The sequence below is a fragment of the Pristis pectinata genome, chromosome 8 (assembly GCF_009764475.1).
Source record: "Pristis pectinata isolate sPriPec2 chromosome 8, sPriPec2.1.pri, whole genome shotgun sequence".
In the NCBI taxonomy this organism is placed as follows: Eukaryota; Metazoa; Chordata; class Chondrichthyes; order Rhinopristiformes; family Pristidae; genus Pristis; species Pristis pectinata.
The window spans coordinates 87,178,469-87,193,436 of record NC_067412.1 but is presented as its reverse complement, the minus strand read 5'-3'; the positions used below and the strand labels follow the sequence as shown (position 1 = coordinate 87,193,436).

General features: G+C 39.0%; 1 protein-coding gene across 1 annotated transcript in view; it reads right to left on the bottom strand.

The window, feature by feature from the left end:
* Nucleotides 1-6,705: 6,705 nt before the first annotated feature.
* nexmifb (neurite extension and migration factor b) overlaps nucleotides 6,706-14,968 on the bottom strand; it is a 192,646-nt gene continuing 184,383 nt past the window's right edge. The window contains exon 6 of the mRNA XM_052022420.1: nucleotides 6,706-8,731. The gene's annotated coding sequence lies outside the window, so the exon portion shown is untranslated. The remainder of the gene's footprint in view (nucleotides 8,732-14,968) is intronic.

Genomic DNA, 14,968 nt, shown 5'->3' with positions numbered 1-14,968 from the left:
ACAGTGCCAGAGACTGGGGTTCAATCCTGACCTTGTGTGCTGTCTGTGTGGAGTTTGCCTGTTCTCCATGACCACATGGGATTTCTCCAGGTGCTCCCTCCTTATTCCAAAGGCACACAGGTAAATTGGTTAATTGTCCACTATAAATTCCCCCTCGTATGTGGATGAGTGGTAGAATCTGGGGGGAGTAGATGAGAAAGTGGGGAGAATAAAAAATGAGATTAATCTAGGATGTGTCAATGGGTGGTTTATGGCTGATGCTGGATCTCTCTATGACTATAAATCGAAAGATAAAATGGTAAACGGTGAGTTGGAGCTTTTCCCAGAGCTACTATTCTTAAATGGATTATTTATATTCAAATTGAGGAGCAACTCTAGATTATTTTGGATTGTTTCAGCATTCAATGAAGCCAGGCAGATTTGCATCTCAACACCATTTAGCAGCCCCCACCCCCGATTGCTCCATGCCCCTTGCTACCCTTACCTAAAAAAAATTAGGCTCAGCCTTAAGTATTCTAATTGGCCTACTGTAACTACTATATTTGAGGCAGGGAATTTTCAGAATTCTGATGCCCTCTGTATGAAAAACTTCTCCCTGATTTCCCTCCTGAAGCCATAGCCACTTTAACTTGTGCCAGTGGGATCTCTATGCTCCTCCAATTCTGGCCTGTGTTTCTCCATGGTTTTATTGGCTGTCATTGTCTGAGACACTTTCAGCTGTGTAGGTCCTAACCTCTGGCACTCTCTCCCTAAACCTACACATCAGCTTTTGTCCCCAGCCTTCTCTCAACCACTGCACAGCCCTCTCCTCCTTGAAACCACTTGCTAAAGCCAGCTCTGAGTCAGCTTTGGTTACCCATGCTTGTCTCCTTCTGTGGCTCAGTACCAAACTTTTCCTGATAGTGAAGGGCTTTGTGACCATTTTTATTATGTTCAAGGCACCAGGTTAATGTAAGGTTATGTTAAATGACCTAGCTGTAATTTTAAGAGTACACGCTTCATTCTTGATTGCTTTCCAGCAGAAATTTCCCACAGTATCTATCCCTTCAAATCCTTGGAATAACTTTGGTGTGGAGTGCACAAAGGGCTGGGTGCAGGGAAAAAGGCCACTCTCAGTCAAGCAATAACAATGAAGAATTCAGCATTCAGGAGAACACTACTTGTAACAAGCCCAACAAAAAAGTGGGCTGGGGAGGAAGGTTATAGAATCACAGAGTCATACAGCACAGAAATAGGCCCTTCAGCTCACCCTGTCCATGCCAACTTTCACGTCTGGACAGTTCTACACCTTTAGGAGCAAGGCTGGGCAGGTGAAAAGGTTGTCAGCACGAAAGGAAAATCAAATAACTGCAGATGCTAGAAATCCGAGATAAAACAGAAATGTTGGAAACACTCAGCAGGGGAAATGTTTAAGGTTGAAGATCCTTCATTTGAACCTGAACCTTCATCTTCAACCAGCAACATTAGCACTGTTTGTCTTTCCACAGATGCTGCCTGACCTGATGAGTGTTTCCAGCATTTTACGTTTATGGAAAAGGACTTTGGCGGCAGTGTTCAAAATTCAATCTGGGTTGACAAAATTATGGAAAAGGCCAAAGGAAGACAGGAGTAAATCTCATTAATTGAGATGAGGACAATTTTCCAAAGGCAGAAATGATTTGGTACATATGCACTGGAAACACTCAGGTTAATTGTTGTCAAAAGCAGAGGGAGGCATTCAAGGAAGTCAGTGAAGGCTCCCACAAAGAAAATCCAAGATCACATGCTGAGGAGGATATACAGCAAGAGAATGTTGAAAGAGGAAGCTCAGATCAGATAATGAAGGGTCTCGATGCTAAACGACAGCTGTCCACTTCCCTCCACAGATGCTGCCTGACCCACTGAGTTCCTCCAGCATCTTGTTACTCAGTAGTGAAGATAGCCTTGAGGAGTATACAAAGTGCAGGGATAAAAATAGAAAGGGAAACAGGAAGGCAAAGAATGAGCATTAAAAGACTAACCACCGCACCCCCCCCATGCATGATAAAATGAGTAATAAAGCGTGGGATCTAAAAGAATCCAAAAAGATCCTATGCTCGGAGGTACAAGACATGGGCATGGCTCTTAATGAAAACTTTGCAACTGTCTTCACAATATGAAATATGCTTATTATTGTTGCGGAGAACTATTTGGTAGAATAAACAGTGTCATTTGAAAAGCATGGATTAATCAAGTACAGTTAGCATGGGCATTTTACGGGAGGGTTGTGTTTGGCCAACTCAACTAAAGTTTATGAGGAGATAATAATGGGCAGAGGTTGGGTGCAGTCAATGAGAGTTCCCTGATTGATGTATTGTGGTTATGAATCTATAACAATTTTAGCAGGAATTTTGACAAGATCCCGCATTAACTGTGTACAGGCAGTCCCCGAGTTACGTCAGGGTTCCCTTCCTGAGAACTGTCTGTAAATCAGTTTTTCCGTAAGTCAGAATTAAATAATTTCAAGGTACAGAATTAGAATCAGTATGTCCCACATCTATTAGCCAGTTTTGATGGCCTTATAGTATCAATGGATGTTACATTGTTTGATAAGGTATTTTATAAGTGTCACCAGAAGAGATTGCCTTGTTAGTTTCCAAAGCTAATCTCTTAAGTGGCCTTAAGTGGGAGAATTTGCGTAAAATCAGAATTTTGTAAGTCAGGTCTTCCGTAACCCTGGAGTCCGCTGTACTGGTTCAGATTTATGCAAATGAGATACAGCTCTTAAATTTGGCCAAGATTCTAAGTTTTTGGATCCCCATCAGCACTGGGGCTTCCTCATGGCCCTCCTCCTAACATAACCCTCTTTACTAACTTACAGGAAGGGACCCTCACTGGATGCCTGTGCAGCAAGTTTTTAATCAAATACCTTGTTAGGTAACCAATTTTGAAGGCACCACCTTGAAGCAATTCAGCTTTTAGCAAACCACAATTAAAAATAGCAACAAGTCTTCACCAGTCTGCCCTACTGGTTGAAACTTTAAAACCGTTGACCAAAAGTACAAAGTAATAGGAGAGATGGAGAAATAGAAAAGTTTGATGGGGGATTTCCAGTGCCTCGTGCATGGCAAGCTAAAGATACAGTCATCATTGGTGGGCAGGGATGATGTACACAAGAAAAAGATAATTCCATATAATAGGGGTAAATAATTCCCCTTTTCTGTAATCTCACTTTCTCTTTCCAAAGTTTTGTTTTTGCACTGATAATTGTTTAATCTTAAAGCATTGCTGTTTTCACTTTAAAAGCTATTAGTTTCTTATCTGACCTATTGGGAGTTCTGTAAATGCGCTTACCTTTAGCAGAAAGCTATTGAAGCTGTGAGCCTCGATCCTTGTCAGCATCAGTTTCAGATACACTTCATAAGCAGTTCATGCCTTGCCAAAAATTCATTCATCATGATTTCAATGTGACACTTATTTACACAAATCTGCTGTTGATTTGTGTTTTGCCCAAATTTTGGAAGTAACAACATGATTTGGGCAAATTCCTGCTTTCATCAACTGCTCATTCTCATTGGCTATTTTTCTTGGGGATTTAAATCAGTTTCCATGTTTTAGGAAATCTGCCTGACGGTTTACATATTGTTTATTTACACAAACATGAAAGGCAAGATGTTTACGACAGCTTTTACTCATTACACTGCATCACACAAACTAACTCCCCATAACCAATGTACAGATCCTAACTAAAGATCTGGATATATTTTAATTTGTTATAGTTGGCTCTACCATTTCTTACTCAAAGAGTGGTAGAGTCACAAGGAACCACTGAGATGCTTGAAATCTCATCCATATTACACGTAAAAATCTAAATCCTCAGTTAGAATGATGAGTATTTTCATGTCTTCATAAGACACTGGCATAGCTCATAAATTTACAACATCTTTTCAGATCTGAGTAGGCAGAAACAAATATACTTCAATGACTTCCATTGGCCCTCATCCAATTCCCACACCTCTGCTCTGACCCACTTGTTTCTAGACAGAGCGAGGATGAAGCTCTCCTGGTCCTCGCCAGTCTCCACATTCAGTGGATCATTGTTTGCGACTTCTGCCATGATCAGTGAGATTGCACCAGCAGACACATTTCCCCTCCGTCCTCAGCAATCCCTTCACAACTCCTTAAAACCTAAACAGACCTTCTAGGAGAAGCAAGGATTCATGTGCCTTTCTTCTGATTAAGTGTACTGCATTCAGTTTTCACAGTGGGTTCTCCTCTACACTGGAGACATCAAACGTAGGTCAGGTGACTGCTTTGCAGAGTACCTGTGTTCAGTCTGCAAGGTCACCCCTGGGTTTCCAGTTGTTTGCTGGTCTGTCCTGTCCGTGGCCTCTTTCATTGTTTTAACAAACTCCAACTTAAAATTGAGAAACAGCATCTCATCTTTCACCTAGGCACATAGTGGCCTTCCAGACTCAATACTAAACTCAGCAACTTTAGGTAAACTGGTTTTGATGCATCGTAACTGGCCAGTACTGCTGTAGGTCCTCCATATGTAATATTGGCTGTTCTTTTGTTCTCTGCTAGGGGCATCCCCTACAGATCTGCATTTTGCAGCTTTTACATTCCATTGCTTACATTTTCCTTCTTTAACTGCCCTGACAACTTGTTTCTTTTTTCTCATCATCTCTAATTGCCCTTGTTAATCTATCAACCCAATTATTTCATCAACAGCTTATCCTTGTGGCAACCCTGGCCTCACCTTTTCAGAGGTATTCCCTTTGCCCTATCCTTCCTTCCCCCAGTATCTCAGCAACTTAAAACCAACTTGTTTTCTCTCTTTTTCTCGTTCTGCAACCTGAAACATCAACTTTGTTTCTCTTCCCGTGGATGATGCCTGACCTGCTGAGTGCTTTCAGAATTTTTTTTGCCTTATTTCAGACTTCCAGCATCCACATTTTATTAAATTTTCAATAACTTCAATGAGCTGTTCTTTATGCATTGGGACTTCTTTGAATTAAGGTTCAGCTTTTCTTTTAAGGAAGGACTGTCCTGCAACTTTCTGCATTGCTGAAATAACAGTTTAGCACTAGCAAACTGCTACATACAGTTAGGAACAGAACATTATTAAAAGTCAACATCACTTACTGTGGAAAGTGCAGTTTTCAAGTGGAAGGTTGTACGTATGCACTCTAGTATAATGTTGACCGATGGTTTCTTCATTATTGTTCAATTAGGTCACTAATGCAGCCTCACTAATCTTCTAGACAAATATGAATTTTCACATTTAACTCAGACTCAATTGAGTAATAAATAGCAGTGTCCTCCCCATGATCCTATCTGCAGACTATACAGATAGAAGGTAATTTCACAATTCGCACCTGAATTTTGTGTACATTAAAGGTCAGAAGTCCAGATCATGAATCTATAATTGCTGGATTAAGGCCCTAGTTTACAGGATTTTGAGACAACGTATTCATAGCAGACCAAGGAGTGGATCTTTTGAGTAGAACACCTTGGCATTCTGCTTCTGCTCTCTAACCAACATGTTCAAAGTTACATCCATGCAATGACAAGGCCACAAGGTGGGAGAACAAAGGAACAGTTGTCTCTGGGCACCATTCATGCACATGATAAGGGCCAGGTTCATTGTTGGCTACTTCTGTTAGAGATGAAGCACTGCCTGACAACTATTTTCTCTGCAGATGATTTGTGTTACAAAGGGATAGGAAGAAAATTTTCATGTCTTTAAAGCTTCAGTGATTTCCTTCCCATATCTCCTTTTGAAATATTCTCTTTCTCACTAACTGCAGGGGATGAAGTATCCAGCTACACAACTGATACTATTCAACAAGAAAGAGATGCAAGATACAAGCCACGCATCGTTATCTGTCGATTTTCCCTGCATTTTGTAGAAAAGCACTAGATGCCTCATTTCAACTATCCCATTAGCCCCTCTGCTTATTTCCTGTTCCCTCTCCCATATCCATGAACTCCATCTTGACTCTTTCACCATTTGCTGACATTAAGGGGTAATTTACATGGCTAATTAACCTACCAGCACATCTTTGGGATATAGCAGGGAACAGTAGTGCCCAGTGAAATCCCATGCAGTTATAGGGAGTTCAAACTCCACACAGACAACACCCAAGGTCAGAATTGAACCCACGACCCTGGAGCTGTGAGGCACTAGCTCTACTAGTTGTGACAATATGCTGTCCTAGACCCTCCTGCATTCAGTTAAAACTACAGAACAGAAAAAAAGTGAACCCACAAAGCAATTTAATTTTTTTCTGGAATAGTCTATGCTGAAAGTGAAATTTAAAGAAAAGTTGGTGTAACTTAAAACCAATTTTTCCATCTGATTGCAACACAGACCAAGAACGTCAACATTACTGCTAACAGCTGTGTCCACAACTCTGATTAATGTGCAGGGGGACATCTCTGAACTTCTAAATACCTCAGGCATATATGCATGTGATTTATACTTTGTTTATGCTTTTATTTAAAGGAACATGACATACTTCAGCACAATGATACGGATTCTCTTTGTAAGTTTAAGGGGAAGAAACTGCTGATGCCACTCAATAAAAGAAATCCTTTATAACATTTGCGATCATTCCATCAAATTGTGATTGCAGGCAACAGGTTAAGGTGCAGACAATAAAAGAAACACTAATGAATGCAACCATTTCACAAACTTTATACAAAATAAATATTTAACAATACTTGCAGAAAACTGTTCCTTCAAACACACACTCAAACAACTACTGAAAATTAAACCCAATGGGTTCATTAATAAGCTTACAGAGACAGTGCTATTTAGAGCATTTCCTGTATTCTTCTGAATTTCCCTTCAAAGTAGATTTAAAACTGCAATACATTATATAATTCAAAATTATAATTACTTGATATGAATGCAATTGTTTTTTAAAAAAAGAAAAGGCAGCAGGAAAGAAACAAATATCAAACGTTTCATTCAGTTTTACATATTCTGCATGTCACCTGAAGTATATAATCACATTTTCTTACAGCAGTTTTACAACAGATAGATCCATATTTTACTATATATACTCATTGTAAAATATGGTTAAATATACAGATTTGGAACATGTTACAAAGGTCATACTACATATTACTGAATTTGCATCAAGTCCCACAAAAGCAAGTGTCAAGTACCCTCTGAGTGGTGTATGAACCTTCTGACTGTGCTACATTCTGCAACTCACTCCAACACAATTGTAAGCTTATATAATATATGGTGTTTCTTTAAAAACAAGTGCTTAGGGATAACAGCATGCTGTAAAACACACCACTTAATCTACTGACCTTGCAATTATCCACAACAGTAATTTTTTTGTGGGGGGCGTGGGGGAAGAAGCCATTTGACATGCAATGGGCACAAAACAACAGTTGTGATAAAAGTCCTCCGGTATTATGCAAGAAAAAGAGCCAGATGAAACTGAAAAATAGGAACATGTTCATTATTGTAAAATTATCAACACTATATATTAGATAAGCAAAACAACTTGTACTGGACAGGTAACAAATGTGTGACACGTGCCACTTTCAAAATATATTTTACATATATGTATTTTGTATTTCATATAACATACTGCAGCTTTAAATAATAAGATTAAAGCTGCCTTTTTGGGAATGGCATTCAGTAGCAAAAACAGGATTTAAAAATTAGAATTCTATCAGCATCAACACCATAAAAACAACAAAACATATTTTCCAAGTACTGTAAAAATGTAGTGTGTTTGACTTCGAACAACTTTTATTTAAAAAAGTAATTTACACCAAAAATGTCAATTAGCTAAATTTTTTGATGCAGATCTGTTTCTGAACAATAGCTTGAGCAGTCTTCATAGAGTCATTCTTTCAAAATGTTAATTTCTGTGTTTTACATTTATTCGATAAATGACAGTATTACAAAAACTCATCAAGTTAACAAGAATGACATTTACATGTACCGTACAGCATTTGAAAGCACAAATATTTAAAACCTCTGCAACAATTACAACAAAAACTGAAGGTCAGAATAATTTACAAGAGAAAGGGGTCTATAAAACAGCAAAGAGCCCACGATTTTTTTTGCAAACATTTTTTGAGTTTTTTTTCACTGTTTCACTACACTCTTTCACAACAGAATTCAGCTTATTACAAAACCTCCACAAAATGCTTGCCTTTTCTCTCTCTCTCGCTCTCTCTCTCTCACTCTCTCTCTCTCTTCGGTATTTTGGTTTTCCAGAGCAGTTAATGTAACTCTACGTCCTTTTATTAACACCCTGAGGAATAAGAGGGTTACGCGCACATCCAAACACATCACATCACTTCTAAGAAAAATATACACTTACAAAATATATTACAAATTGGCACACTGAAAAATATACAAGAATTTATAGACGTCAAAGTTCATTTAGAATTTTTTTTTAACTCTACAGATCAATATTTATAAAGCTCATTCTAAAGAAAGGCAAACAATACTAAAATGTTTTAGCATTGTACTGTGATACATCTCAAAACATTTTATTTTTACATTCTGTGAGTTTTTATTTCTCCCTTTCAATTTAGGAAATGCATCTCTTTTAGCACCATGAAACACGAGCAGCTCAGTGGTATCTCTGCTTCTCTTTTAAGCTCTGTATGTACATTCAAATCTCAGAAGGTAGAAGTTTGAAAGGCAATAAGCAAAATAATGGCCAGAACTGTAGGCAGCTGAGTTCACTGTAGCAACCCATTGAGTTTCACCCTGGGTCCTGGTGTTTGACTGAGGAAGTCAAAGAAAAAAACAAGAAACACATTAAAGCCAAAATTGGACACCAAACATTGAATCCAAAGTAGCAGTAAAGCAGTTATTCCATGGTACAGGATATGCTTTTAGACATAGTAGGTTTAGTTCAAGCAATGGAAGTATCCTTACCAAAGGTTCAGGCAGGCTGGCTTTGCCCAGGGTGGTCAGTAAAGCAATGTTAAACTTACATAGGTTGGCATTGTAGCTCATCGTAGCTGACCATTTTCCATGCATGGACTGACAGCTCTACAGGTCTGCAGATAATCTAAATACATCTCCCTTGCGGGAACCACCTGCAGCACAGGTGACATTCATGATAAATGATGCTCAGGAGCTCACCACCTTGCTTCTAGAATTCTACTGTTCACTGTTGGTCTTATGCTGTTTGAAGAGCTGAGAGGCATGAGACCCTGGATTATGAGTGTGAGAGATTTGGTTTGGGTGAATGTTTCTTTCTGAGGACCTCCATGGTTTTGGCAACATTTTTATTCTTGCCTCTATATTAAAGAAGAAAATTATTGTGGTGGACACACAGGACTGGTCTGATCAAAAAAATAATCAGGAAGAACAAAAATAAGAATGGAAGGCAGATAAATTTTAAATACTTCATTCAGATCTTCTTTTGGCAATTTTTAAAATTCAGTATCTTAGAAATACTATATGGTAAATTTCTTTCTGAAACCCTATCTCTTGCAGCTGATCACCACTTCCTTATTCAGAATCATAGGAATATATGACGTGAAAGATAGTCATTCATGCCAAGGTTTCTGTGCTGGCCTTAAAAGAGCTATCCAACCTTCTTGCTTTTGGTCAGTGGCCCTAGGAGTTCATGGTGCTTCACATTCATATCAAAGTACATTCAACATATGATGAGTGTTTCTGCCTGTACCAGAATTTCAGGCAGAGTATCTGATCCCACCAGTTCCTAATCAAAGTTCTCTTCAACTCTTCTATAATCCTTCCATCATTTACCTTCGATCCATGCCCAAATAAAAGGTCATTGACTTGAAATCTGACCTGCTTCTCTCTCCACAGATGCTGCCTGACCTCCTGAGTATTTCCTGCATTTGCGATTTTATTTGAGATCTGCAGCCCATTGTTTATGTACCATTGTGGGGAAAAGGCTCATCTTAGTCACTGTATTGTGGCTCTTCAGAATTGCAGGCATCTCAGTTAAAATTCTCCTAAGCAAACTAACCTCAGCCTCTCCAACCTCATAAATCTCACTCTGGTGCCATCAAATCCTCTCTGTTCTTCCACTCACATCCAGTTGAAAGGAGAGTAGGCCATGTGCCTTCATAACCAACTCATCCACCTGGACTGTGACCTACAGAGATCTGCTGTTCTGTACAAAAATGCCCTTTGTTCCCCAACATGTCTCTGCTTTTTAATCAGGCACCACATACCTTGAAACACATTCTTTGAGTTATGATCCTATAATGACCTGTACCAGATGACAGCCATAGCTCAGCTGATAGGTAAGTCAGAAGACTAAAGGTTCAAGTCCCACTCCAGAGACTTGAGTATTGTATGGGAAAGATATCTGCACCACAGTAAAAATATCAGTGGACTGGCAAATGGGAAAAACTGTGGCAAATGCAATTCAATGTAGCAAAATGTAAGCTAATGCACTTGGGGAGGACAAGCTAGCAAGGGAATACACAATAACTGGCGAGAGACTCTTGTGTAAAGGAGGACTCTTGCAATGCATATCCACAGAACCTGGAGGTCGCAGGAGAGGGAGGTCAGATGGTCAAAGACACGGGTTGTTTGCTTTTATTGATGACCGATGCATAGAACATTACACCAGGGAGGTCATAGTAGAATTGTGCAAAACACTAGCAAAGCCACAGATGGACTAATACAACACTACAGGAAGGATGAGGTAGCACAAGAGGGTGCAGAGGACACTGGCTGGGGGTGGTTTTCTTTTAAACAAAGGAGGCTGAATGGAGCAAAAAAACTGCAGATACTGGGAATCTGAAACAAAAAATAAAAATACTGTACACTCAGCAGGTCAAGCAGCATCTGTGGAGGAGAAATAGGGTTAACATTTCAGTCAATGACCTCTCGCCAAAACCTGCAACTCTGTTCTTCTCTCTCCACAGAAGCAAAGATGTTTTACTACATCTGATCTGCCTTAAGTTGCTCTGCACTGCTGAGAGTTTACAGTATTTTCTGTTTTGTTTGAGGTTGAATGGAGATTTAATCAAAGAGTATAAAATTATGAGCACATTGGTCAGTGTGATTTTGAGTGACCTATTTTCCTTGAGAAAGAGTTCAATAAATAGGGCATCTGGATTTAAGATGACTGCCAAAGAATTAGAAGTCTTTCTTATCATCCAAAGAGTAAAGGTACAGAAACATTTTCTGAAAATAGAGGCAGAAAGCTAGTCATATTTAAGAAGTAGCTGGATGAACATTAGTACTAGGAGTAATGAGCATGCAGTGGCATAACTACAAGGCTACAGAGTAAGAACTAGGAAGTGGGATTAGCCTAAACAACTTTATTGGTCATCATTGACACAATGGGTCAAATGGCTTTTTTCTGTTCCATTAGTTTGTAAGATTTGATTCGCCCTGATATTCTCGCCAATATTTACCCCTCAACCAACATTAAACAAATAAACTGGCCATTCGATTTGCTAGTGTTAGCGGGAGCTTGCTGTGTGGAAATTGGCCGTCACTTTCCCCGGATTACAAATGACCACACCTCAAAGGTACTTCGTTAGCTGTTTAAAAAAAAGGGATTCCTTGTCAGGAAGTCACCAATTAACTGCAAACTTTGTACTCCTCATCAAACCTGTGAGCAAAACTAGGATTGGTTCTTCAATCCAGGACATACTGGGTAAGCACCTCATACGTGGATGAGTTTTACCTGCTAGAGGCAGGGCTTTGCATTTTGGTGTGCAGAAGTAGAAACTGGAAGCAGCTAAAAACAGAGAGAAAACTGTGTTCTCAGTAACCATATTCATTATTTCTTCCTTTTCCCAGCTAAAATCTGCTTGCTATCTAGATTTTATTTCAGTGGTTCAACAAGGAACCAGGATTTAGGGGTTGTGCTTTGTCATAATTAAAGTACATTATATTGTCTCTGGAAAATAAGATAATTTATTTTTGTGCATAGTGACTTAAGCCAGATCGGATGTAGTAAAACATCTTAATTGGTGCATTTCTACACTCTGACCTGACTGTGTCGAAACTTCCTAAACCGTTAAAAAAAATGATGTGCTCATTGAACACATGCATGCAAATACTTTGCAGCAAGAGACCCTGGAAAGTAACACAGGCAAGAATCTGGCACCCTAAGTGGATTTCCCTCTTCTGTACTCCACAGGTGACATGCAGCAATCCTTTGTAAAGTGGCCATAATCAGCTGACTCAGGCAATCAGGCCTGGAGCCTGTTGTTTCCCTGAGCACTAGACTTGAGCCAACGCAAGAAGCCCGCTTTTTAAATATTTAAGCATTTCAAAAAAAGAAATTGCTGAGAAAACATGATTTTTTTTCATTCTCTTTAATTATCATATTTTAAAAGGGGAGCTGATGTGGAAAACCCTTTTTGCAATTGTTAGCACACACAGTTGTGTTAAACTGGACACAAGGACTACAAGTGGATGTAACTGGCTGCTCTTCCAAACCCATAAGGCTCTCTCCTGTGATAAGATCAGCCTTGTAACCCTTTTAGTAAAATATATTTAATCAATTCTTTCATTAAACAAAATCTGCATCTTTTTTTGTTTCACTTTCTATTGGACAAATCATCAATCACCCACAAAACATCACTTAAATTTCTTATTTCCTGTTGTCATGCTCAACTTCAAATTTTGTCCCCTAGATCTTGAATCCTTTCCTCAAAAGAAGTTTTTTTGTGCCCAAATTTAACATATCTATAAAAACCTTACAAGACATTTACAGAGAACCCTGATTTAGTCAATGCTCATCATCGCAAGATTACCTTTCATCATGAGTTAGTCCATCTTTCAGAAAACAGCAATGTACCCCTCCACTAAATTCATCATTACTAATTCTCAACAAATACCCGGTAGGCAGTGGATGGAATATCCGCAATGCTTTTCCATAAGAAAAGATCTGTTTACCGGATTGGTCCTCATTACTGCTTTACTTCTCTCATACAAACTGCCCTGACTTGAATCTCTTGAGGTGTTAAGTCACACTAGTTAGCCACAGTACTGCACTCTGGATATTGGGTAAAACAGTATTCTGGTGGTCAATAAATCCAGTTAATGGAAAGGTCAAAGAGGTAATTATGACTGCTCATCCTCAGGATAGAATATACAATAATGCAAACAGTAATATCATTACAATTTTCCAAATTAGATTTGAAACTGCTTTTGAGACAACCTATAACTTGATGAACTGGACAAATTTCAACATGCTGGCCTTCCCTGCTGCTGTTTCACAAGGTGGGCCGAAGGGCCTGTATTGTGCAGTAATGAAAGCATGGTTGGAATGGATAATGGGTTTCAAACTGCTTTTACTGAATAGAACCAATATTTCAGGTTTTCAATATTCAATCATTTTTGCTTTAATTCAAATATGATTCTTAGTGGCAATTTAAATTTATAAATGACAGGTATAACCACGAGGAAATATTTGCTACCTCTGAAGATTTTTGAATTTGGGCCTTGAATTTGGTCTGTGGAGATACCTTCATTCAATTAACTTATAATTCCCTACAATAATCGATCTACAGGCAGAGTTCCTTCTCTTTATCTTCTCTCCTAGGAACTAAATGAAATACAGGTCTCCAAAGTTGAAACGTAATGAATCAGATTAGTGATTAGTTACTGCTTCACCTCTCTCATATAAACTGCCCTGACTTGAATCTCTTGAGATGTTTCGCCACACTAGCTCACCACAATACTGCACTCAGGATATTGGGTAAAAGTGTGTTCTAGTGAATGATAGGGTCAAAAAGGTAATTACGATTGTCATTTTTAAAAAATTTTAAACTTCCGTGGATCATATTTTCTTGAAAATTCAAAGCATCAACTATCAGATGGAATTAATACTCTTTGTCAGAAACTTAATTAAAAATAGTGAAATGTTTACAATAGGAATCTCATAATTTTAAGTTTTTCTGGATTCCTTCAGTGATGCAAAAGGTCACACTCAAATGTGTATCTCAGTCTTGCAAACATATTGCTTATAACAAAATTTATTTTTGATTTGATGTTCATTAATTACTCTTTGGAAGCTGACATACACAAGGTGCATGCAGAGGTGAGAACTCTGCAGTCCACTCTATGTCCAGCAAAATCATTGTTGGAAAGACAGTGCTACAGTTTCTACGACATAATTGGTGATTGACCAAGCAATTAAGTCACATATGATTGACGACCGTGGGGGGGGGGGGGGGGGAGGGGTGGTAGAAACATTTGGAGGGTGATTACATAGGAAGAAATTAGAAGTCAGAGGAGAGATGACACAATATGTTAAAAATCAAGGATGAAAAGTTGATTGGAGTATAGCGGGGCAAAATAGAGGAGATATCTTAGTGCAAAATATTAAGATACTTGGGTAGGTAGTAGAAAGCACAGCTTTATAATAAAATATGAGATGGTTGGAATAAGGGAAGAGGCTCAAAGGAGAAGAAAATGCCAGAGGACTAAGGAGGAAGGACTAAAGCAACAGAAGCCACATCACTACCTCAACAGTCCAGGCAGACAGGTGGTGGAGGAATAGCCAGGCGACGAGGGAACACTTAGGGGAAGGAGTTGGCTATTCAACCCTGGCATGGTGTCAACAAAATCATGTATGATAAAGGATTTCCTCACAGGTGAACAGACATTTTGGAGGGAGGCAATGATAGCTGACCACTGGCAGAGTTCACAAATATAGTACTGGTTAAGGAGGATGAATGGGGAAGGAGGCTGGCAAAATTACACCACAGAACGCACAACGGGCAGGAGAGTCAGTAAGAGAGTTGTACACGACTGCTGCTGTTCCTGCTCATAAAGAGGTAGCAATGAGTGCCTGGATACCATTTGGAAGATGCCAAAAAGAGACACTGAGGGAACCTGTAGGCTTATACAATTGGGAACCAAACCTGGGATGATGGCTGCAGATTAAAGAAGTTGAGGAATGATGAAGATCAGAGATTTGAGAGTGCATAATATCTTAAAGGAAAGGAACTAAAGGGCTTTGGCAAGGATCTAGAAGAGAATAGAAGAGGGAGAGAAATGCAAAAA